This window comes from Barbus barbus (assembly GCF_936440315.1).
Source record: "Barbus barbus genome assembly, chromosome: 39".
NCBI classification, from domain to species: domain Eukaryota; kingdom Metazoa; phylum Chordata; class Actinopteri; order Cypriniformes; family Cyprinidae; genus Barbus; species Barbus barbus.
This window is the reverse complement of record NC_136717.1, coordinates 6,052,709-6,077,540: the sequence shown is the minus strand read 5'-3', so window position 1 is coordinate 6,077,540 and position 24,832 is coordinate 6,052,709. Positions and strand designations below refer to the sequence as shown.

The 24,832-nt window shown below is 41.5% G+C and overlaps 1 pseudogene across 1 annotated transcript in view; it reads left to right on the top strand.

Annotated features, from left to right (window-relative positions):
- The first annotated feature begins 5,370 nt into the window (after positions 1-5,370).
- Positions 5,371-24,832, top strand: part of LOC306858525 — a 28,618-nt pseudogene continuing 9,156 nt past the window's right edge. The window contains exons 1-8 of the transcript in view: positions 5,371-5,532; positions 5,659-5,818; positions 5,909-6,352; positions 6,460-6,585; positions 6,872-7,278; positions 12,808-12,925; positions 18,467-20,252; positions 20,618-20,791. The product of the transcript in view is annotated as an uncharacterized misc_RNA (transcript). The remainder of the gene's footprint in view (positions 5,533-5,658; positions 5,819-5,908; positions 6,353-6,459; positions 6,586-6,871; positions 7,279-12,807; positions 12,926-18,466; positions 20,253-20,617; positions 20,792-24,832) is intronic.

Genomic DNA, 24,832 nt, shown 5'->3' with positions numbered 1-24,832 from the left:
TTCACATAATGCAAATAATCCGAAGGTACTATTTTCAACTATAGATAAAGTACTGAGTCCGTCTATCAATTATTTTCCTTCCCCGTCCAAGGATTTGTGTGATAACGTTTTAAAATATTTTATTGATAAGGTTGTTCTTATTCGGTCGAATATTGTGCCGATTTAATTAATCCTTTTCGTTGTTTAAGTAAATTTGAATCTATTACATTAGCTCAGTTGGAAAAGATAATAATGCATTTAAAGCCGACTACCTCATTTTATGACACTCTCCCGTCGCGATTGTTTAAAGAGGTTGTAGACACTATTGGTCCTAGTATACTAGTGATTATCAATAGTAGTTTATATCATGGAATTGTACCATCAGGGTTTAAGCATGCCGTTATTGAGCCGGTTTTGAAAAAACATAATTTGGATTCACATGAGTTAAAAATTTTTAGACCTATCTCGAAGTTGCCTTTTATGAATAAGATTTTAGAGAAAGTTGTCCATAATCAACTTATAGATTTCTTGATTGTAAATAATATAATGGACATTTTTCAGTCTGGATTTAGGACCAAACATAGCACAGAATCAGCATTATTGAAGGTTACAAATGATATTTTGTTAAGTATTGACTCCGGGAAAAGTGTTGCCTTAATGATGTTAGATTTAAGTGCAGCCTTTGATACTTTAGATCATGCAATTTTAATAGACCGCCTTAGAGATTATGTAGGGATCAATGGTGTAGCCCTCAAGTGGCTTTCCTCTTATTTACATGACAGGACATGCTCTGTTAAAATTGGAAATTATGTCTCTGCATCCGCTGCTATTTCTTGGGGGGTTCCTCAGGGATCAATCCTTGGTCCGACCCTGTTCTCATTATATATGTTACCCCTGGGGTCTATTTTTAAGCAGCATAATATTAATTATCACTTGTATGCTGATGATCTACAATTGTACCTTCCTTTGGAGTGTGATGGCTGTGTATCTTTTACTAATTTTTATAAGTGCTTGACTGAGGTAAAGGGATGGCTAGCAAATAATTTTTTGCAATTAAATGAGGATAAGACTGAGTTTATTATGTTTGGGAACAAGGAGCTTGGGAATGCTCTGGCTGGAAATAATAGACTACTGTCTGACAATATTCAAAGTTATGTGAAGAACCTTGGAGTATTTTTCGATTCTGAATTACGCTTTGATCGTCAAGTTAACAGCGTTGTGAAATCATCTTTTTTCCAGCTAAGAAAACTGTCTAAATTGAAATCAATCCTTTCATACAAGGACTTAGAGATTGTTGTGCATGCCTTTGTTTCAACCCGGCTGGACTATTGTAATGCTCTTTATCTGGGCATAAGTGAATCACTGGTTACTCGTCTTCAGCGTGTCCAGAATGCTGCAGCAAGATTTTTAACAAATACCAGAAAACGGGATCACATAACACCTTTATTGATATCCCTTCACTGGTTACCAGTTAGATACAGAATACAATACAAGGTGTTGATGTTTGTTTTTAAAGCACTACATGGTCAGGCTCCTGAGTACATAAAAGACATGTTAATTCCTTATCAGTCTCAACGTCATCTTCGCTCCTCCCAGAACATGCTCCTAACTGTCCCACGGTCTCGTTTGAGGCGTAGTGGAGATCGCGCTTTTTCTGTTGCGGCTCCTTTACTTTGGAATGTGTTGCCATTATCCTTAAAAACCTCATCAAGTATGGATATTTTTAAAAACGATTTGAAGACTTATTTATTTAATCAAGCCTTTGGCATTTGATTAGGTCTGAGAACTGTGAGTGATTTGTTGTTTGATTCTTTTGTGTCTTGTTTTAATGTAACTTATTGTCTGTATGTATTTTAGAGTATTTTGTTATTGATTAGTCTACTTATAGACAGCACTTTGGTCCATTCTAATGGCTTTGAAAGTGCTTTATAAATAAAAGTTGAGTTGAGTTGAGTTGAGAGTCGTGAGGCGGAGCCGCGGTACCAAACTCCCGCCGCCCAAATTCCCGCAGACCCAATCAACCATAATGACACGCCCCCGTTTTTATAGCATCAAATTCCTAGCTAAAATCTAGCCAAACTTACCACAAAAACGAACAATTGAACATATATATAACAACCTTGGTTGAGAGACCGGACGCTATGAGTTGTGCCCCCTTAAGGGCCACACCCACAGCTTCCACAGCTTGGGGCGAGGGTGGACGATAGTGCCCTTCCCCTCCCCCGCCTGTGAGTGGAGGTCCCTCCTGATGGGAATCTTCCCTGGAGAGCCATTGAGGAGATAAATCAGATCCGAGAACCATACTCGGCCTGGCCAGAACGGGGCTACTAGTAGCAGACGGATCCCACACTCTCTCCAGAACTCCCGGCAACAGGGCAATCAGGGGGAAAGTGTACAGACGAAGCCTCGGCGAAGTCTCCCAGAGGAGCTGGAGGAATCAGAGAGAACCAGAGGGGACATTGCAATGTGTCTTGAGTCGCAAAGAGGTCCACTTGTGCCTGGCAAAAACTCTGCATATCTGCTTCACCACCTCGGGGTGAAGCATCCATTCTCCGGGCCTCGGCCCCTTCCTCGACAGGATGTCTGCTCCCATATTGAGACGCCCAGGAATATGAAAGGCCCTCAGCGAGAGGAGTTTGCCCTGGGACCACACAAGGATCTGGTGCGCCAGCTTGTACAAGGGGCACGAACGCATATCTCCCTGGTGGTTGATATAAGAGACCACCACTGTGTTGTCGTTGCGCACCAACACATGGCGATCTCTTAGGTCTGGGAGAAAGTGTTTCAGTGCTTGAAACACTGTCAGCATCTCCAGGCAGTTGATATGCCACGTGAGATGGCGGGCGCTACACAGATCACGGGCAGGGTGGCCACTCATGACAGCTCCCCAACCGGTGAGGGGCGCATCTGATGCTAGCCTTACACAGTGACAAGGAGCTCCCACCACCAGGCCCTGAGACAAGAACCAAGGTTTCTTCCACATGTCTAAGGCACATATGCCACGTGACCTTGATCATGCGAAGCATGTTTCCCCTCGGGGAGAACCCTTTGGTCTTGAGCCACCACTGTAGGGGCCTCATGTACAGCAGGCAAAAAAGGTATCAGACCCAGCAGTCTCTGAAACTGCTTGACAGTGAGTGACTGGCCTTCTTTCACTCTCTTGACTGCCGTGAGGATCGACTTGATCTGAGCAGGGGACAGACATGCCTGCATCGCGGTCGGATCCCACACCACACCCAGATAAGTGGTTCTCTGTAATAGAGAAAGCACACTTTTCTTGGCGTTTAGTCTCAAACCCAGCTTCATCATGTGAACAAGAACGACATCTCAATCTGCTCCAGCTGAGCTAAAATCAACCAATCATTGATGTAATTCAGTATGTGGATGCCCTGGAGTTGCAGAGGAGCCAGAGCAGCATCCACACACTTCCTGAAAGTGCGGGGTGAGAGTGCAAGGCCAAAGGACCCGATATTGGTATGCTTCGCCCCCGAAGGCAAACCTCAGGAACTTCCTGTGAGTGGGAAGTATGGAGACATGGAAGTATGCATCTTTTAGATCTATCATGACAAACCAGTCCTCGGACCTGATCTGAGACACGATCTGCTTGACCGTGAGCATCTTGAACTTCAGCTTTCTGGCTGTAGAAGCTGGCGTGGACTTCGTGAGGAGGAACCAACTCGATGGCTTCCTTCCTCAGCAAAGTATCGACTTCCTGTTCCAAAACCAGAGCCTGCTCGGGGGCGGACTGCAGTCACAACAACCCCGTTGAACGGCGGAGGTGGCCCATCGAACTGGATGCAATATCTAATCTCTACCATCCGCAGGACCCAAAGAGACATATTCGGCAGTCGCTGCCAGGCTACCAAATGATCTACTAAGGGAATCAGTCTCTCGAGACTGACCTCTGGTGCAAGAGAAGCGGCCAGACCGCTGTCTCGATGCGGCGCACCGGAAGGAGACGCGCGATCTGGCGGCTGAGGCGAGTCTCTCAGGCCCGCTGTATTCACAGGCGGAAGAACCTGAGAGAAACACAAGCTGGGACCAGCTGCGCCCTGGGACAATGGCAGGGTTGGCAGACAAGTCCCCGGAGGGCACCGAGGGGAGACGGTCACCGTGTGCCGCGGTGCAAGCCGCTCCACCCCAGTACGGGTCGCCCTCCACGGTCCTGGGGCTCGCCCGTCAGGACCTTTTTTTGCGCGAGGAGCTGGTATGCGGAGGAGGCTGTGCCATTCCAGCAGCCACCTGAGTTTAGAGAGCGCGCATACCCTCTGCCCACCAAAGATGTTGTAAGCAGAGCAGGAGCCTTCAAAAACGATGCCGTAGAGGGAGACAGATAGCTTGCAAGCGTCTGTTCAACCCGCGGCATCGCCCTGTACCCGCGCTCATTCAGTTCCCGCGGGAACGAATGGCCGGGACGAAAAGGTTTCACCCGCGATCTCGACACCTCGGTGAGGAGATCGGGGAAAAATGGAAGGCTCCTGTGTAGAATTGGCTCCTCAAACTGGGGCGAAAGAGGCGGCAAAACCTCGTCAACGCTCGTCACATCAACCTCCTTGGAGGAAGAGAGACGAAGCGTTAAGCCCTCGTCTCGGGGGGAAGAGACCGCTTCCGAACCGAGAGACAGGGCGGCAGATCTGGCGGATACGGGAGGAGATAGGGACATGCCCGTCTGACTCTCGCCAGCCAGATCAGCCTTTTTTTTCCTGCGAGCCCCCCGGCTTTTTTATTTTTTATTTATGCTTGTGCAAACACTGCAGCTTACAAAGCTCGTAGACTTCTTTCACGTCCACCTCCTCGGAGGAAGATAAGCGGGGCGTCGAGCCCTCTCTCTGGGGGAAGAAACCGCGGCTTCCGAACACAGAGAGCGGGCGCTGGATCTAATGATCCATATGCGAGCCCCACGAGTGCACTCCGCATGTTTCGCACCCAGGCAGATCACGCACAAACTGTGTCTATCCCCGCTCGAGATTGTAGTGAGAGCAGAGAGGAACACACAGCTTGAAGCGCAATCCGAGATCGCCCTTATGCTTTGATTCACTTGTGGCCTTAGACATAGAGATTATTTTGACAAACAACACCAAATAAGACTCACAAAACACATAACGGACTGACAACACACAGATCGCTTTGCTGAATGACAAAAAGCTGACGCCGGCTCCGCCGCACGTGCTTATATGCCTCCTGGTCGTGACGTCACCCCACCCGTGACGTCTCGCCCTTCCATTGGACTGATTGCATACGATATTCAGAGCGTGGTCACGCTGATGGCGTTCCCATAGCGTTTTCGGACGCAGCTCGAAGTTCCTGGAAGGGAACCACAGTGAGCAGTGGCTCCATCGTCTGGCCCGGTACACCAACGGATGTGTTGACTTCCTCAATCAACCCGGGGTGATGCCAGTAAAATTCCAGGAGCCCCTAGAGCCTACAGTGGTGCCAAGCTGCAAGTGGCTGCTCACCGTTTACAGCCAAGACATCCTGACAAGGCTGGATGAAATCCATGCAAGGATAACGTCCACCTATGGCTCTGTCTTGAAGATGGATTTCACTAAAAAAGTTAGTTGTGGATTTTTGTTTCTTAATGCTGTTGTTTATATACCGGCATGTCACTGTATCTGTAATTTACATGTTGTGATGTTTGATTACATTTACAGCGTAACTTCATATCATCTCTTATTACAGATCACCAAGAAGCTGGCTGAGACAGCGAGGGGAACGGGATTCTGGTTTACCTCTGTTGGCAACGAGTTTGGTCAGGTTCTCATAAGTGTGCTGACAGCCCAGGAAGGAGCAGGACTGGACATGATGGTAGACGGTCTGGTGAAAAGATACCAGCAGGCTGGTGTGGATCCACCTGCTGTGTTGTATGTGGACACAATTTTCAACTGATGCTCATCAACTGATGCCCCCATCTTCATGTCATGGCTATTAGTGTGCCTCTTTGAATGGGATGCGGCTGATGTCTCTATGCTTCGCAAAGCAAAGAGAGAGCTGTTGATGTCCCAGGGTTGGCCTGCACTGACAGATAAGGATGTCAGCAAGCATCTGACCAGGGAGGAGCTGGCTCTACATTGCCGGAGGAGGACCTGTGGAGAGGAGACTACCATCCTTCTCCTTGAACGACTGCTTACAGAGCTCCTGAGCAGCAAGGGCAATGACTCCCTGGGTGTTCCTCTTCTGGATCGAGAAAGGATGGAGCACATCTGGAGTGTCCAGAAGAAGCACGTTAAGTGTATCCAAGACCCCTCTGGTGTTGCGCTCTATACAGAGACAGGGAGCTTAACCAAGGGAGGTGTGCTTCTGAAGACATACAGATGTGCCAGAGGCTCCACTTCTCTCGAATCCTTTCATTTACACCTGAACCGTTTCATCCCAGGTACGTCTTTGTCACACACACACACACTGCACATATGTAAAGAAAGAACATTAAGTGTCTTTGTGTGTTTATTTAACACTCCCTAAAACTGTTGTGTCCGTTTACAGGGACAAGTGCAAACAGTCTGAACTTTCAGATTTATTTGCTGGAGGGTCTACACAGGTGGAACCAGGATCGGGAGGCTGCTTCCCTGTCATCGGAGCTATCAGCTTTACGCAGCTACACAGGAGAACGTGTGCACTGTGTAAACAGCAATTATGAAAAGCTGTTTGGGAGGAAAGTGGTCCCCATGTTTTGTCCCCCTGCACGTTACACCGATAAGAGAATTTATTATTGTTAATTAACTTGCAATTTACAATTACAACAGTTTTCAGGCCTCGGAATAATTTTTTTTTTCTCCTCGACTATGAGTTCCATGTTCTCACACTATTACACTATATATGAGCTACTACAAATGCCTTATGTATCAAATATTATACACAACAATTTTATTTAATCCGTTTATTGTTTTTATTCCAGGTGAGCTCATTGGAGTGCAGTATCTGTTCCAGCAGACTGGTCAGGCACTGCACGACATGAACCCAGACTCCGAGGAGACTGCAGAACTCATCGAGGACCTTAATGTGGAGGAGCAAGATGAAGATGAGGGCTTCTGTGACATCAGTGAGGATCACACCATTGCTGATCCAGAGGTTGTTCTGTCACCACCCTCCTCCACACTGACACTGGCTTCTTCCACCCTGGTCACCAGCAGTGACACAGCTGTACTGGGTTCCACATCCCCTTCACTGGTCCCTGACCCCACACTGTCTCCTTCATCACCTGGACCCTCAGGGACTGCTGTCTCACCTGTTCCCTCTGAAATGTCAGTTTCACCACTCCCCTCAGAGCCAGAGGATGCTGGTCAGGATGATGATGAAGAGACGGTAAGTGCCACTCCTCTGTATTTATTTCAAATAAACTAGAATAATTCAAACAAGGATGGATCAACATCTACTTCTTACTACTGCTTTAAATCCAAACTTTGCTCAGATTTTAAACTAAAGTCATTAATAGGCAACAAAGATGCATTGAGTCAAATCTCAAGTTTTAAAGGTAAAGTCTATTTGTGGGAAACGCTGACCGTATCCAGACACAATATTTTAAACTAACCATTCGGAGACGTCCTGCTGTAGCTGCTGAGTTGCAAGTTCTTCATCCGGTGCTTCTCCATCCACATTAGATTCTGGGTCAAACTGAAAAGCTTGAACGACTGCGTGTCTACGAGCCATTGCGATACATCCACTGTCAACATTAGCGCATGGTACCTTGGCGTAAGCTGCAGGACACACACCCACCCTCCACCTTGCCCCGCCTCTCTCCTCCTCATTAGCATTTAAAGCTACAGACACAGAAATGACTCGTCCTAAGGAAAGCTCATTTTGGGAGTGGCTCGTAGTGGCTGAAATTCTGCACCAAGGCTGAATTTCGGGAACGAGACTTCAGATACAGTACTAGGGACCACTTAGACCTATATAAAAGCATCCAAAAAACAGCATGTCATGGGATCTTTAATGTTTGTGTTGAACATTATTTAACTTTTTTGTTTTTTAAACATTAATATTTTATTTAACTTTTGATTTACGTTTTTTAAACCCTATTTAACTTTTAATTTAACTTATTTACCGTTTTATTTACTGTTGTTTGAAAACTTATTTAATGTTCATGACTGTTCTGTTAGCATAATTGTAAAATAAAAAACAAATTGGCAAATTATTGATTTTTGATTTCTACTTATTTCATTTTATTTTCCTTTTAATTTATTGTTGTTTGAAAACTTATTTAACATTTAATTATACTCATTACTGTTCTGTTAGTATAATTGCAAAATAAAAAAACAAATTGGCAAATTATTGCTTTTTGATTTCTACTTTTATTTTCATTTTATTTCCCTTTTAATTTATTGTTGTTTGAAAACTTTAACATTTAATTTAATTTATTTAATACTCATTACTGTTCTGTTGGCATAATTGTAAAATTATATTTTATTTTTACTTTCGTAACAATATTTCATCAGTACACTGCAACAATGTCTATAAAAAGATAATTTGTACATTTTGTCATTCTTGTCACAGACATTTTTCAGCATATTAATTACTATTTTGCATCTTTTTCATTAGAAATAACAGATTTGTGTCTTGAATGAATGTAACCTAAAAATTGCTTAATCAGAATAATGTCAATACAACAACTACAAATAACAATAATATGCTTAATCAGAATAAATAATATCAATACAACAACTACTAAATAACTGATAATAACAACAAAAACACATTTCCATTGGTATACTTTAATTTTCATGAAAGAATATCAAACAAAGTACATATGTTCATTTTATTAACCTTGAAACTTCCTTTAATGAAATTAACAATATTACAAAAACTTGTCTTTAGCGGGATTCGAACCCTGTCTTGGTGAGCACCTGCAATAGGAAACAGTATAATATAAATGCACGATTTTCCCACACGAAGAAACCGGAAAATGTATCACTGCACGCATGCTAAGGAAGAACTGTCTTTGAACGTCAAATTTCACCCTCTCTTTTCATCATTTCTCTTTTCTCTTCTTCCCCTTCTCGTTTTCTTCCTTCCCCTTCTTCTTCCCTTCTTCCCTGCCTTTGACGAACTATTGTTCCCCAGCTTTTTCAGTTAATCTAAAGCTATCTGGCTGTCAGTAGTAGTTTTTGCGTTTCTGCTCGCCTTTTCTCTCTTTTCTTTCTCGTTCATCATTCATTGATTTTGCTTAATAGCAGGTGTCCATTATTATTTCTCAATCATCACTTACAGCTGGGCAAAAAAGTATTTAGTCAGCCACCAATTGTGCAAGTTCTCCCACTTAAAAAGATGAGAGGCCTGTAATTTTCATCATAGGTATACCTCAACTATGAGAGACACAATGAGAAAACAAAATCCAGAAAATCACATAGTCTGATTTTTAAAGAATTTATTTGCAAATTATGGTGGAAAATAAGTATTTGGTCAATAACAAAAGTTCATCTCAATACTTTGTTATATACCCTTTGTTGGCAATGACAGAGGTCAAACGTTTTCTGTAAGTCTTCACAAGGTTTTCACACACTGTTGCTGGTATTTTGGCCCATTCCTCCATGCAGATCTCCTCTAGAGCAGTGATGTTTTGGGGCTGTCGCTGGGCAACACGGACTTTCAACTCCCTCCAAAGATTTTCTATGGGGTTGAGATCTGGAGACTGGCTAGGCCACTCCAGGACCTTGAAATGCTTCTTACGAAGCCACTCCTTCGTTGCCCGGGTGGTGTGTTTGGGATCATTGTCATGCTGAAAGACCCAGCCACGTATCATCTTCAATGCCCTTGCTGATGGAAGGAGGTTTTCACTCAAAATCTCACGATACATGGCCCCATTCATTCTTTCCTTTACACGGATCAGTCGTCTTGGTCCCTTTGCAGAAAAACAGCCCCAAAGCATGATGTTTCCACCCTCATGCTTCACAGTAGGTATGGTGTTCTTTGGATGTAACTCAGCATTCTTTCTCCTCCAAACACGGTTCTGGGATTTTTGCTCACCGTTCTTGTGATCATTTGACCCCACGGGGTAAGATCTTGCGTGGAGCCCCAGATCGAGGGAGATTATCAGTGGACTTGTATGTCTTCCATTTTCTAATAATTGCTCCCACAGTTGATTTTTTCACACCAAGCTGCTTGTCTATTGCAGATTCAGTCTTCCCAGCCTGGTGCAGGTCTACAATTTTGTTTTTGGTGTCCTTCGACAGCTCTTTGGTCTTGGCCATAGTGGAGTTTGGAGTGTGACTGTTTGAGGTTGTGGACAGGTGTCTTTTATACTGATAACGAGTTCAAACAGGTGCCATTAATACAGGTAACGAGTGGAGGACAGAGGAGCCTCTTAAAGAAGAAGTTACAGGTCTGTGAGAGCCAGAAATCTTGCTTGTTTGTAGGTGACCAAATACTTATTTTACCGAGGAATTTACCAATGAATTCATTAAAAATCCTACAATGTGATTTCTTGGATTCTTTCCCCCCATTCTGTCTCTCATAGTTGAAGTGTACCTATGATGAAAATTACAGGCCTCTCTCTCATCTTTTTAAGTGGGAGAACTTGCACAATTGGTGGCTGACTAAATAGTTTTTTGCCCAACTGTAATTACATTTTAACTGCAATAATGCTTCAATGTTAACTGAACTTAAACTGAACACAACTTAACTTTTAACACTCTGTAGTGTGGATTATACAAACACTGAGATGCAGTGTTCATTTAACACTGGGGATTTTGCTGTATACCCTTTGTCTGTGTACCTCTTTGATTGTTAGTTGTCAAGTGTATCTTGAGGCTGAGGTCTGAATTGCTGGTTTCCTCTTCCTGCTATTTGAGATGTTTGTGTGCTCTTTTCTCACATTAAAGGAAGCACCCAAAAGAACTACAAAAGGCCAAGTCAGTAAAAATAAAAATAAAAAAACCCCATCAATTTCAACTTAAAAATGTAGCTTCAAAAGCTTAAATGCGAGTAAAATCGAAGTGTCTGTACAAGTTATTCAAACTCATTTTAAATCTCTTCGGCTACGTACACACTACAAGTTTCAGAAGTGACAACCGCATTTAAATGCAGGAGTGAGTCATGTAAATTATCGTTCCATGTGTGTACGGAACGGCAGTCACTCCCGAATTTGTAACCATAGCAACATTCTGTCATCTTGCAGGAGTGAATAAAAGTTTAGCCGTTTGTTATGTGCCATTTTTTGACTAAAGACGCTTTTTGTCCGTCGATTTTAACTAAACTACCGCTGATAGACGTGCTGTGTGTTGTTTATGCTCGGGAGGCTGCTTTAGAGAGCGCTGTCTTGCAATGTTAACAAAATGCGGTTGTGGAATGCGGTTGTCACTCCCTTATTTTAGTGAACTGTGTGTGTACAGAACGTGATTAAGGAGTAAAAGGTGAACTGACAACCGAATTTAACTGCAGTGTGTACGTGGCCTTCTAGTGTTGGATAGCCCCTCTGTAAGTGTAGGATAAACAGAATAAATACACGTGACAGGTGTGAAAGTTGTTTCTGCAACAGCTTTAGTTCTCTTATAAACAATGTATTACATCAGTATCCAAATTCCTTGCTTCATTTTAGTCACTCTTTGCTGATATAATATACTTAACTGCTGTGCACTATATAAGAGACTGGAGAATGAGTATAAAAGTGAGATTTCGGACAGATCAACAAGTGTTAGTTCCTGTGCTAGATCGACCCTGACTCTAGGGCAGGGCTATTCACAGTTACATTTTATTTTGATAGTCCACTTTAGACATTCTATTAAGTATAAGTAACTTTGCAACTACACGTCAACTAATTCTCATTAATTTGTAACTACATGTCTAATAACTTGATATATAAGTTGATATATACTTGCAAAGTTTCTTAGTCAGTATGTAGTATGTTGTGGACCCATCAAAATAAAGTGTTAGAAGATATTAAACAGACAGTCTACTAATACTCAAATGACTGCTAGTTGCCATGTAGTTGCAAAGTTACTTACTGTTAGTAGAATGTCTAAATTGGACTATCAAAATAAAGTGTTACCCTATTCAATTAGTTTGTCATGGGGGCCAGTTCATGAAAAACATCCCAAATGAGGGGCCGGAGAGCTGTAACTTGCAATATGAGTGATGACACAACAGCAGTACAGGAGCTCATATGTTGTATTTTTTGCACCATAAGACACCCAAGTAGACTTTTTTTTCCTACATTTAAAAATGCTCATGTTGCATTTTGAAACTGCATAACAACATCAGTGCACTGTACAATAGGCTTTTTTTTAACAAACATATTCAAAAGTTGCATTTTGAAACTGCATAACAACAACATTCAGTCCATTGTAAGATGCCCAAGTAGGCTTTTTTCTACATTCAAATGGGTAAATCAAAGAGTCATATCACACTCATTTAGAATTTAACTAATTTAATTGAGACTTAACAAAAAAGTTCATAATATGGAACATAAGATTGTTTTATGGTATTTTTTGTCAAATTAAATTATTTCAGTAGCCCTATTTAAACTACAACAGCCATCTCAATAATTGGCAAACAAAATTTATTGCGAATTTTTTATAGATTTCGCAAGAGCAATGAAATCGGGTGTATATGTTGTCAGCACAATACGCCTACAGTAGTGCAGATGCTGGGAGGTGAGGGATGTGCGATTACTCGTTTTAATGGCATTCATGTGTGAGAATGATGACTCGCACGTGTAAGTAGAGCCAAACATTGAGAGGACAAAAATGGTGTGGCGGGCTGAGGAATCACACAACAGGGTAAATGTGGTAAAGTCCCCGGAGGGTGCATTTATTGACAAACAGGGAAAAAGTGGAAGAAGTGCCGGCGTGTCCTGTGCGAGTGATTCGGTGCCCGGTGATCCGTTTCCCTTGTGGTCAGGGTGCTTGGATGGTGCGATCTCGTGCTCGAGTGCTTGGGGCTGATCCGTCACAGGCTGCTCTCTATGAGGGAAAGAGACACGAATTAGTAGCCGGTCTTGTAGAGGCATTGCTCACTTGTGTGTGTCTCGTCGAGGCTTTTGTAGCTCCCCGCTGATACGCCGCAGCCGTGACCGATCAGCCCGCAGTGATTGGGGACAGGTGTTCCTCCTTTGTTTCCAGGAAGACGCTGATAGGTGCTCGGGACACATGTCACAATGGCGAGACCCCTTGAATTAGGGAATTTCACCTGACTGACTTCATGTGTCCAAAACATCTCAGAACCTGCCACCTGTAATGACTGTCGCAGGTCATCTGATGACTGAATGTCAATGAGTTGTAAAGACATGACACTACCAGCTCCTTTGCTTTTGATGCAAACTCTCATTCAACATTCACACAGAAAGGGTCCTTTACAAATTGCCTCACTTCAGTGGGGATACTAAAATGATCAAACCTATCGGCAAAGTTGGTGCAATGAAGTGAAATGGAGCATTTTTCCAGGACATAGAGCAGCAGAAAAAAGTGTAAGCTTTTTTTTTAAATGCATGAAGTTTCTCCTCATGCTGCATGACTGTATGATCTTTGAGTTGGATCAAGTGATGAAAGATGTCACCCAAAAAAACGGCAGCGGGAAAACTCCCCATTCTCCCTAAGCGGTTTGGAGAATTTTGGAGAAATGCCAGGATCTCATCCTCTAGTTCACAAAATCTTTTCAATGCGTTTCCTTTACTAAGCCATCTAATGTCATTGTGGTCATTAAGCAAGTCATTGTATTGAGCAGACATGTCTGACAACAACTGGCGGAAAAGGCGGTGTTGTAAGCTGGAAGTACAACGAATTAAGTTAATAATGAACATGGTAGAGTCCATAGTCTCTTTTAACGCACCACTTAATTTTGCACACAAGGTTTTGGTGAATAAGGTAATGTAGCAATCTCAGCTGTGGAGCCACAGCCGCCAAACAAGCATTCTCCTCAAAGAATGAAACAGCTGCATTAAATATCTGCAAAGAAAGTAGTCCAAGTAGTTCCTCCTGAAAGCATTCACCGTCAAAAATCTCACATAAAGGCACAACTGTGCTACAACGCTGTTGTCAATTGATTCATCCAGTGCAAGAGACATTATCGGCACCTTCCTCAGTGCATCTAAGAGAGTCTCAAAGACACCCGAAAGCAAGGGCCTCCACTCTTCTTATAGTTGAGGCATCTGATAATTAAATTTTCTTGATTGAATCAAGCAAGCTGTTTCGGGTTTTCTCGTCTGTAACCACCTTCTCAATTGACGCAAGCATACACTTCTTGTTAAATGGCCTTTTCTTCTTTCCTAATGTCCACACCACTCGTAAGGATGCTGATGTAGCTCTCTCTTGTTCTGTACAAGCTCTATACAGGGTAAGACGTCTTTTTTTATAGAATACATTTTTGCCACAGAGCATCTGAGCCCAGTGGGAAAGTTTTGTCAAAGTCAGCAAGGCTAGTCTTAAAATGTCTCCTCAAATTATATTATTTACACACGGATATTCACTCATTACGGAGTAAACATATGGGCCTAGCACAGACAGATGTAAACAAATACTTCTCTGTCCATTCTCTGTTGAATTGCCTGTTTTCTGCATTAATATTTCTTTTTTTCTTTTAAATACAAAGAGACATTTCGTCTAACTAGGCTGTAGTAGGGTTAATGCTTTTTCACTGAATTTTCAGATTTTTTTGTGAAAGAAAAATGAAGAAAGAAATAAACAAGAAATTTAACTAACAAAAGTTCTCATCTATCGTCGTCCTGTCAGTCATTGTGCCTCAAGGACTTCAAGTAACTCATGCTTTGCGCTGTAACTTTCTGATCGACTGCTTCGATTGCTTCAGTCTGTTCCTGTCTGTTGTGCTGCTGAGAGGTTTGCGATTGTAGCTCCACTTTTTTATTGAATCTTTACCTTACTTTCACTCTCTGTTGTTTAAAGTGATAATATATAACTTAATTCCCACCATATTTCTGGTATTATCTATCAAACTAATCTTAACTAATTTGATCGTTCGCTTTTAAAGCCGTGAGTGCAGCGCGTTAGCATTCGTTAGCCGGTTAGCTTGTTACTCGTGGTTTCATTCGCGTTTCTTATTGTTTCTTATTGTTCGCGCCTATTATTGTTTTCTTTTTTCTCACTCCTTTTTAATTTCTCTCTTGCTCTGTTTTTAACGAGTTCATCAAACAACAGTGGCAAGTGGTAAGTTAAGTTGGTATCATTCATCAATCACGGTGAATAATGGCTTCTCCTGCTATTGTTGTTTGCACTGCTTGCCACATGTACAGTTTATCTATCTCTGTTGGCGACGAGGGATTCACATGTGATAAATGCAGGGAAATATTTTAGAACTAGAGACACGCATCCAAACTTTAGTTGTGGATAGTAAGAATGTGAGGGCTGTAGATACGGCCTTGGAAGGGACTAGCTCAGGGAGTCCTGTACATTGTTCGGTTCCGGCATTAGACCCCATGCAGCAGGGCAACTGCGTGACTGTAAGACGGCCTAGTCGCAGGTCAAATCACTGCTCTTCCGTTCCGATCAAAACACCAAACAGGTTCTCCCCACTCAGTGACACACCCACTGAGAAACCTGATGAAAGTGCTCTAGTTATTGGCGATTATATTGTACGGAATGTGAAAATATAGACACCAGCCACCATAGTCCAATGTTTACCGGGAGCCACAGCACCTGACATCTTGGCAAATTTAAAAGTGCTGTCTAATGCTAAACGTAAATTCAGTAAGATTGTTATCCACGTTGGCGCTAATGATGTTCGACTTCACCAGTCGGAGATCACTAAAAATAATGTTAAAGAGGTGTGTGTCTGGCCGCTCCCTGCTTACCGGGGTGATGAGATTCATACCTCAAGGCTCAGAACTAGGGCCGTTACTTTTCACACTTTACATGTTACCTTTGGGAGATATTATGAGGAGACATGGTGTTAGCTTTCACTCTTATGCTGATGATACTCAGCTCTATATTTCTTCACGGCCTGGTGAAACACACCAAATTGAGAAACTAATGGAATGCATAGTCAATATAAAAAACTGGATGATGACTAACTTCTTACTGCTAATTTCTGAAAAAACAGGTGTTAAATCAGACCTAAAAACACCACATGTAATAACCTAGAACACTATCTAACACTTGACGGCTGCTCTGTCAATTCTTCTTGATCAGTTAGGAACCTAGGTGTGCTGTTTGATAGCAATCTTTCATTTGAAAGCCATGTTTCTACCATCTGTAAAACTGCGTTTTTCCATCTCAAAAACATATCTAAATTGCGACCTATGCTCTCAACGTCAAATGCAGAAATGCTAATTCATGCGTTTATGACCTCAAGGTTAGACTATTGTAATGCTTTATTGGGTGGTTGTTCTGCACGCTTGATCAACAAACTACAGTTGGTCCAAAATGCAGCAGCTAGAGTCCTTACTAGAACCAGGAAGTATGACAATATTAGCCCGGTTCTGTCAACACTGCACTGGCTCCCTATCAAACATCATATAGATTTTAAAATCTTTAATTTACGTAAAAAACTTTTAAACTTTTAATTACTTATAAAGCCCTGAATGGCTTAGCTCCTCAGTACCTGAGCAAGCTCTTATCACATTATAGTCCTCCACGTCCGCTGCGTTCTCAAAACTCTGGCCGTTTGATAATACCTAGAATATCAAAATCGACTGCAGGCGGCAGATCCTTTTCCTATTTAGCACCCAAACCCTGGAACAATCTACCTAACACGGTTCGGGAGGCAGACAGACTCTGTCAGTTTAAATCTACATTAAAGACACATTTCTTTAACCTGGCTCACACATAACACACTAATACGCTTCTAGTATTCAAATCCGTTAAAAGATTGTTAGGCTACATTAATTAGATCAACCAGAACCGGGAACACTCCTCATAACACATGATGTACTCGTTACATCGCAAGAAGAATGGCATCTATGCTAATATTTGTCTGTTTCTTTCTTATTCTGTTTCTCAGTCCGTGTCCGGATCAGATGGCAGATCGGCGCCGGGAGATGATGTCTGCGGCCTTGATCGTCGGCAGAGGCCGGACACCTGGATGAGCCCCGGGGACATATCCCCAGTGAAGACCGCAACTAAAAATACAATAAAACTTAAAATAAAACAAAATAACAAAAAATATAATAAAATACCTAACTACATAATACTAGTATGCTATTTAACTGATTAGAGATCTCTAAGATGTTGGTGTATTGAACATGGCACCTGATGACTAATTTACTATTTTTGTTCCAGGTCATTTCCCTTTAGTTCCCTCTTACGGTTCCTTGGGGCATTTATGCACATGCACACTTTTCAAAAATGGCGCTTACAATGGACGTGCAAAAATACATAATTAAAATGCATTTAGATAGAATGGAAGATACAGATAGTACTGCATGTTATCTTGCTTGTTGTGCCCAAGAGCATATTTATTTAAGCCCATATGTAACAAGAAACTATGCTTCTAACCTCAGGTCGAGAGCTGTAGTTCCAACCACATAAGTTTGCGATGCTGATTGCGAATGTTCATTTGAAGTATGGTTTTGGGAAACACAGAATCCTTGAACTATGCTGGTAACGACGGAACATGTGACCATAGTTGGCTTTTGGGAAACGCACCCCAGGCTAGTACTAGTTTTTCACCAATGTTAAATTAACACTGCTCAGAATATACCCCCTTCTCAAACCTTGCCCCTAAAGAGGTGATGATTGAATTAGAATCACTGAAGGAATGAGGAATGATAGCCTTAGATAAAAAACTGCAAATAAAAGAATTCATCAAATCTTTCAAGATCTCAGCAGAGGATTATTAAACAGCTCCAAAAACACTATTATCCCATTTACTTATTACTAGTTTCAGCCTCAGACGTCATTCCCACAGAACGTTGGCTAAATGTCTGATGCATATGGCACACTTATCTGGAAACACTTCAGGAGTTTCGAAGTTGTCATCGGATTGGTTGATTTCCAGGAGACGTGTGTGTCGCGTTCTTTAACGTTCCGCCTGGAAACAAAAATGCCATGGCGCCAAACCCCTTACGAAAGAAGAAAGCCATCGTGTTTACAACTGACGTTGACCGCTTGTCAGGATCAACTAAACGCTAGGTTTTCAAAAGTATGTGAAAATTTTAAAGTTCGCAGCATTGAATCTTTGAAATATGTCAGAGAGTTTTACACACCAGTCTGTTATTGTGGCGACATTTCCACTCCCCTAAACATGACACGGAACAAAACGAAACGTGATTGGTTGCTTTACCTGTCAGTCATAGGGCCTTGGCCATCCAAAGCGGCCGAAGTTCTCAGACCTTCAGCTGTCAGTCTGAAAGTCTGGCTACGCGAGACTAACTTATTACTAACCAGTTTGACCTTATTTCTTTAATGTCTTCAGAAGTTTTTATTGAGAATCAAGAGAGATTTATCTCAGATAGCTAAAGCTGTCTGCTTTTGTGGCATTCAAATGACTGATGTTAATTGGCTTTAACCACTCATATTATTTGCAGTAGTTATTACTCATAGCAAAGAAAAGTGAGATGTTACTAAACTGTAAAATCACTCTTTGCTGACTATTGTCCACTTTCGCAAAGGCTCAGCTGCAGAGGACAGTAAAGTTGCTCTTCACAATTACACAGAGACCAGCCTCAGACTGAATAAAAAATTAAAAGAGAACTATGAACGGATATTGGTTGGTAATTCAGAGACGGGTCATCAGAAATACCTGAACGATATTTACACCGATCTATACATGGTGAAGAATGAGACTGGAGGAAGAATGAACAACCATGAGGTGAGACAGATTGAACCCAATCTTAAACAATTTGATGCCAAGGATGCACCGATCCAGTGCAAGAATATTTTCAAAGTCCATAAGGGAAGACAAAAACAGAAAGGTGCTGACGATGGGGATCGCAGGGGTAGGAAAAACCGTCTCTGTCAGTAAATTCATCCTTGACTGGGCTGAAGGAAAAGAAAATCAGAATATAGCCTTCATTTTTCCTCTTCCTTTCCGTCAGCTAAATCTGATCACAAAAGAATTCAGTCTCATGGAACTGCTTCATGAATATTTCTTCATTAGTCCTGAAAAACTGCCCTCTCTTCCTGAGGGTGATGGTAAAGTCATGTTCATATTTGATGGGCTGGATGAATGTCACTTCTCTTTGAGCTTTCTAGAAGATGACAGATTTACAGATGTTCAGGAAAAAACAACAGTAAGTAAGACAGTTACAAGCTTGATCAAGAGATATCTGGTGCCCTCTGCTCTCATCTGGATCACATCCAGACCAGGAGCAGCCAGTCTGATACCCCGAGACTACATTGATCAAGTGACAGAGGTGCGAGGATTCAACGATGAACAAAAAGAGCAATTCTTCAAAAATAACAGTACTGCTGAGTTTGCTGAAAAGATTATCCGTCACATAAGGAAATCCAGGAGCCTGTACATCATGTGCCACATCCCCATCTTCTGCTGGATCTCTCTCACTGTTCTTCAGCCTCTGCTGGCTCAAGAGAACAATGACAAAACACCTACAACACTCACAGGGATGTACACAAACTTCTTACTTTCACAGATGCAGCAGATGAAAACAAAATACATTGATGATCCTAAACTTAAAGCCAAGGCCGGGTCTTTTGATGACATCATTCTGAAGCTTGGAAAACTGGCCTTTCAACAGCTGGAGAAAGGAAATCTGATATTCTACAAAGAAGATCTTGAGGAATGTGGACTAGATGTCAGTGAAGTGTCTGTGTTCTCTGGGTTATGCACTCAGATCTTTCAGGAGGAAAAGGCTGTTTCAGCAAGAAAGTGTCCAGGAATTCCTTGCTGCTCTCTATGCAATTTTGATTGACAAAGATGAGAAAGCAAAACTATTTCTTCAATCCCGAAGAGAAAAACTGACATAGAAACTCTCCAAAAAGCCACTATTTCAACTTCATAAGGCTGCAGTCAACAAGGCTTTACAAAGTGAGAACGGACATCTGGATCTTTTCCTCCGGTTCCTCCTGGGTCTCTCACTTGAGTCCAATCAGAATGACCTAAAAGAATTACTGCCAGGATTAGAACTCAAAACAGACAATATCAAAGACACTGCTGACTATATAAAAAAGACAGAAGAGAAGGAGAAATCAGTAGAGAGGACCATCAATCTCTTCTACTGTCTAAGTGAACTGAACGATAACTTTGTGGAGGAAATCCAGAAGAATCTGAGCTCAGGAAAACTTTCAGCACAGAATCTCTCCTCTGTTCAGTGGTCTGGTCTGGTATGTGCTCTTGATAGAAGATACTCAAGAGATGTTCGAACTGCAGAAATACAGAAGATCTGATGAAGCACTGATGAGACTGCTGCCAGTAATCAAAAACACCAGAACAGCACTGTAAGAGTATTCTTTGCAATAATGTATATACTACTCTCTTAGTCTTTTTATTTGGCTCTTAATTTTACAGGAGTGACTTTTTGGCCAAGACATAAATAAATATAAATATATAATTGTGTGTGATGATATGCCTATGTATATCCACCATCAGGCAAGTTGCACACAACCTTTAGCCATTTTATGCTTAATTGCATTATTGTATTACATATTATTTTAAATTCTTCTTCATAAATCAAGAAAACTATGAAGATAAATTATTGAAACTAATGGAGACCTTTTGGTTTGTCCAAATGATCTGTTCTCTAGGTTATAAACCAGACCTGATAAACAGACTTGAATTGCAGTTCGATCCGTTCTCTATACAGGCTACATTACTGTAATCTCACTGCTCAGTCTTGTGGGAGTTTATCATCAGCTCTACAATCCCCAAACTCCATCCTGAGAGAGCTGGACCTGAATAACAATGACCTGCAGGATTTTGGAGTGAAGCTTCTTTCTGAAGGACTGAAGAGTCCAAACTGTCAGCTGCAGATACTGAGGTAAACAGTTTTCCATATAATTATTAACAAAATGGTTTCACAATAAATGTCTGTTAAATTTGGATCCAAATGTGGCCTCTTGATGGTATCCCAAAACAATAGACATATAGACACATGTAGGCATGTGTTTTTTTTTTCATATTTATACGGATGACCATAGAATTGCATAAATCTGTGTAAAAATAGTTTTTAAAGATTGTGGGGTGAGGCGAGTATAAATGTTGTGAATGCAAAATGTTTAATTTTCAAATACATTTATTTCACGAATGGATAGCTTTCACAGCTAACAGCACCATCTTGTGGTTGTGTGCAGGACACCCTTAGCATCTCAACCAGTGTCCATTGTGGTGCATTGACTGAGGGGGCGAGTCTATCATTTATTTTATGGCATAGTACACATGTTTAATGTCTAATAATATATAATGCTAGCAATTATCGCACATTTAAAATTAAGCACATTTCAAGCACTCCCACCACTGTGATGTTTCATATCAAACTGCCGTTGAAGTACTGTTGTAGCTGGGAATCAAACTCATGTTGCTGAATGTGCTGTTGTTGTTTTTGTTGTTACAAGTCATTTAATTCATTATTTTATCTGAATTTAACAAATGGAATGTGAAATGGTGCCAAAATTCTCATCATATCACTATTGGTATTTACCGCCTTGGCCTACTTGCTTCCACTCTTCCACTGTGTCTGGGCACTGAAAAACAATAGAATTAAAACAAAAATTAGTTTTAATTGTCAGACCCTTGATAACTTGTAGTCATTTTGGCATATTTCACTGTCCAAATGTATACAAACTGTACTATAAATGTTGAAGAAGAAAATAAAACAGATACATGTATTCAGGTATTTCTCTTTTAAGACCTGGTAGATTGCTGCAGAGGTTTGAATTGCAAAATTATAAAATTCTTTTAAATGAATATTTATTTATAAAACAAAAGTTTGTCTTTGGCCAGATTAGCCTACATTTTTTAAAATAAAATAAACAGGCTTTACTCCCTTCAGACTTTGAATATCGCTGTTTCTGTCACTGCAACACGCAACACACAAAAATGGCTGGATAACGGTACATTTTCTAGCCCTGTCTGTTCAAATTATTTGGAATATTATACTGCAACTTTCCAAACAGATACTTTCCAACAACTTTTTTTTCTCCAAAAAACAGATATAGAACAAAGGCCTATAGACAACAAAACGGTGCCAATTCAGCCTAAACGCCATGTTGTAGGATTAGCTACTTGGCCTTTTCCTTTGCACTGTGCAAAACCAGAATTGCATCTACTGTGCCAGGATTCAGACGATTTCGCCTCGCCTCTAAAACATGGTCTTCTGCACTAAATAAGCGTTTGCTTGCACTGCTTGTTGCAGGAATGCACAAGATTCTCCTAGCAAGGCGCTGCAGTCATGGGAATAAGCGATCTTGTTTCTCCCAGAACAAAAGCTAATTTTCCGCTGTGGACTCATCTAACTGAAAGTTTGAAGAACAGTACTCTTCCACCTCATCCATCATTCTGGGTGTCTCTTCTTCCCATTCTGCTGTAGTAATCTTAGCTCAAGGGGCAATATTAGTAATTAATCATAACTACATTACATTATTCATTTAGCTGACGCTTTTATCCAAAGCCCCCCACCCCACATCCCAAACACCACCTTGCATAGATAGATAGCCCTAGGCTATTATTTTTAGGCCCACATTATTATTATTATTATTATTATCATCAGTAGCGGTAGGTAGGCCTATTATCATTACTAGGCTATTGTTATAATTGGCAGTAGCACCAGACATCTAATGTGAGCTTGCAGACATTATTATTATTATTATGAGTAGTAGTAGGCCTATCATCATTACTAGGCTATTGCTATATAATTATACGAGGTTACATGCTTTATTGTTGTTGTTGTTGTTATTATTATTATTATCATCAGTATAGGCCTATTATCATTACTAGGCTATTGCTATAATTGGGAATTGGCACCAGACCTCTGATATTAATTTATGCTTTATTATTGTTATTATTACTAAGCCTAATAGTAGGCATCATCTGAATTTTTTACAGAAGCTTGCAGGTAGGTGATGTTAATGTGAGACCTGAGCCTGCTTTGCCTTGCAAAGATCCTCAATTCTTGGCTCAATGTTTGATAAACATAGCCTCAAATCATCCTCGATTTGTGCACGATTGCGGTATTTAGTTTTGAGTGCAGTTATTTTTGAGAATCCTGCCTCACACAAATATGTCGACGCGAAAGGAAGGAGAATCTTAAAGGCGACGTCACAGAGTTCAGGATATTCCTGCATCAATGCTGCCCAGAATGACGAAAGGACATTGAAAATGGCTTCTCCTGTAGTGTGCGACTGAAGAGGCCGGCAAAACAGGACATCCTCCTCAATCGCCTTGTCACGCAGATACCTGACATAGGTGAGGAGCTGTGCCTGCCCAGCAATATCAGTGGATTCGTCCAGCTGCAGCGCGTAGTAAGGACTCTTTTTTACGAACTCTTATCAGTTGCTCTCTGATATCATTGGACATGTCTATAATTCTCCTAGCGACTGTGTCATTGGACAGCGGTACTGCACCGAGTTTGGCTGCTGCACTATCGCCTATCATTATTCTGCACGTCTTACGCTGCCGGCAAAATGAGAATCTCGGCGATTGTATGCGGTTTACCCAGTTTACCGATTCTTTTGGCCACTACATACGATACCTCCAAACACTGTTTAGACACAGTGCTGTGCACTGAAATGGTTGCCACATCTCAAAATGTGAGGGGTGTATTCACTTCTGTGAGATACTGTATCTATCATTTTCAGCACGTCTTTGATCCCTTCTGGTGCATTCCTCTCACTGAACATGTGTCTTAACACCATGTTCAGCGTGTGTGCGGAGCACGGAACCCAAAGTTCAGCCTTAATGTTCGGGCCCTGGTCACTGACAAAAACTATTTTGTCTGCTGTTATTCCATAACTCATTAACACAGTGGTTATTCGATCATGGATATTTTCGCAGTTTTATTTTTATTTTTTTAGATGACTGTCAAATTCCACTGTTGCCAGAATGCAACTTTCCAGATGCCACTTCTCGTCGATATAGTGACATGTAAGAACAGTATATGCCATCTTGTTAAATTCGTCTGTCCACATTTCTGTGGTAACAGCAATCCCACTGTATTCCAAAACTTTTTGGATGGCCTTTGAAAGTTTTTATTTACCAGTGGCAGCCTTTTGCTTTGTCCTATCACAAACAGTTTGGCGATGGGGTATGATAGCATCAGCGTCAACTGCACCGTACTTGGCACCGATATTTATTAGTGTTTGGGTCATTTGGAGGAATCCTTTGCCAGAGACAACATTGAAGGGGTATATATCTAGACAGCACAGGTCCACGCATGCATCCACGAGACTAGACTTAACTTTCAGTGGTATTTTTTTGCTGTCCCGACGAACGTAAGAACTTAAGGTGTTTGTCTGACTTGACTGGACTTTCAATTTAGCACACACATGATGTACCATATTCGAGGTACCAGTCTTGTGGCTTTCATATAAATACAGTGCCTCACAGTCGTTGCATATTACATACCCAGCACTTGATTCATCCTCGTTAACCACTTCGCTAAATGCTCCCACATGGCACTTTTCTTTCCTTGCTTTTGTTTTGTTTTTAATCTCCCTTTTTAATTTTCTCTCAGATCTGTTTTGCCTCCATTTCTGCTTTAAGAGATGGACCCCCCTCTCCCGCTGCCACACGCGTTTTTTTTTTTTTAAATGAGAGCAAATTAGCATCTGCCTGATGAAAAATGCATTTAAAACGCATTCGTATTTTAGAGAAATGTAGTTTACATTTCCATCATTAATGAGTGATCTCATCCACCCCCAATTAACCAGATTGTATTTTTTTTTATTACCCTACCCACCCGACCCGCAGATCATCTGCAGCGCCCGCGGTAGTTCATGTTTCTCCTCTGTATGATTGGACTGATAAGTTCCTTTAACATGTGAAACTGAATAGTAAAAAGCAGAGCAAAAATTTTTAAATCAGA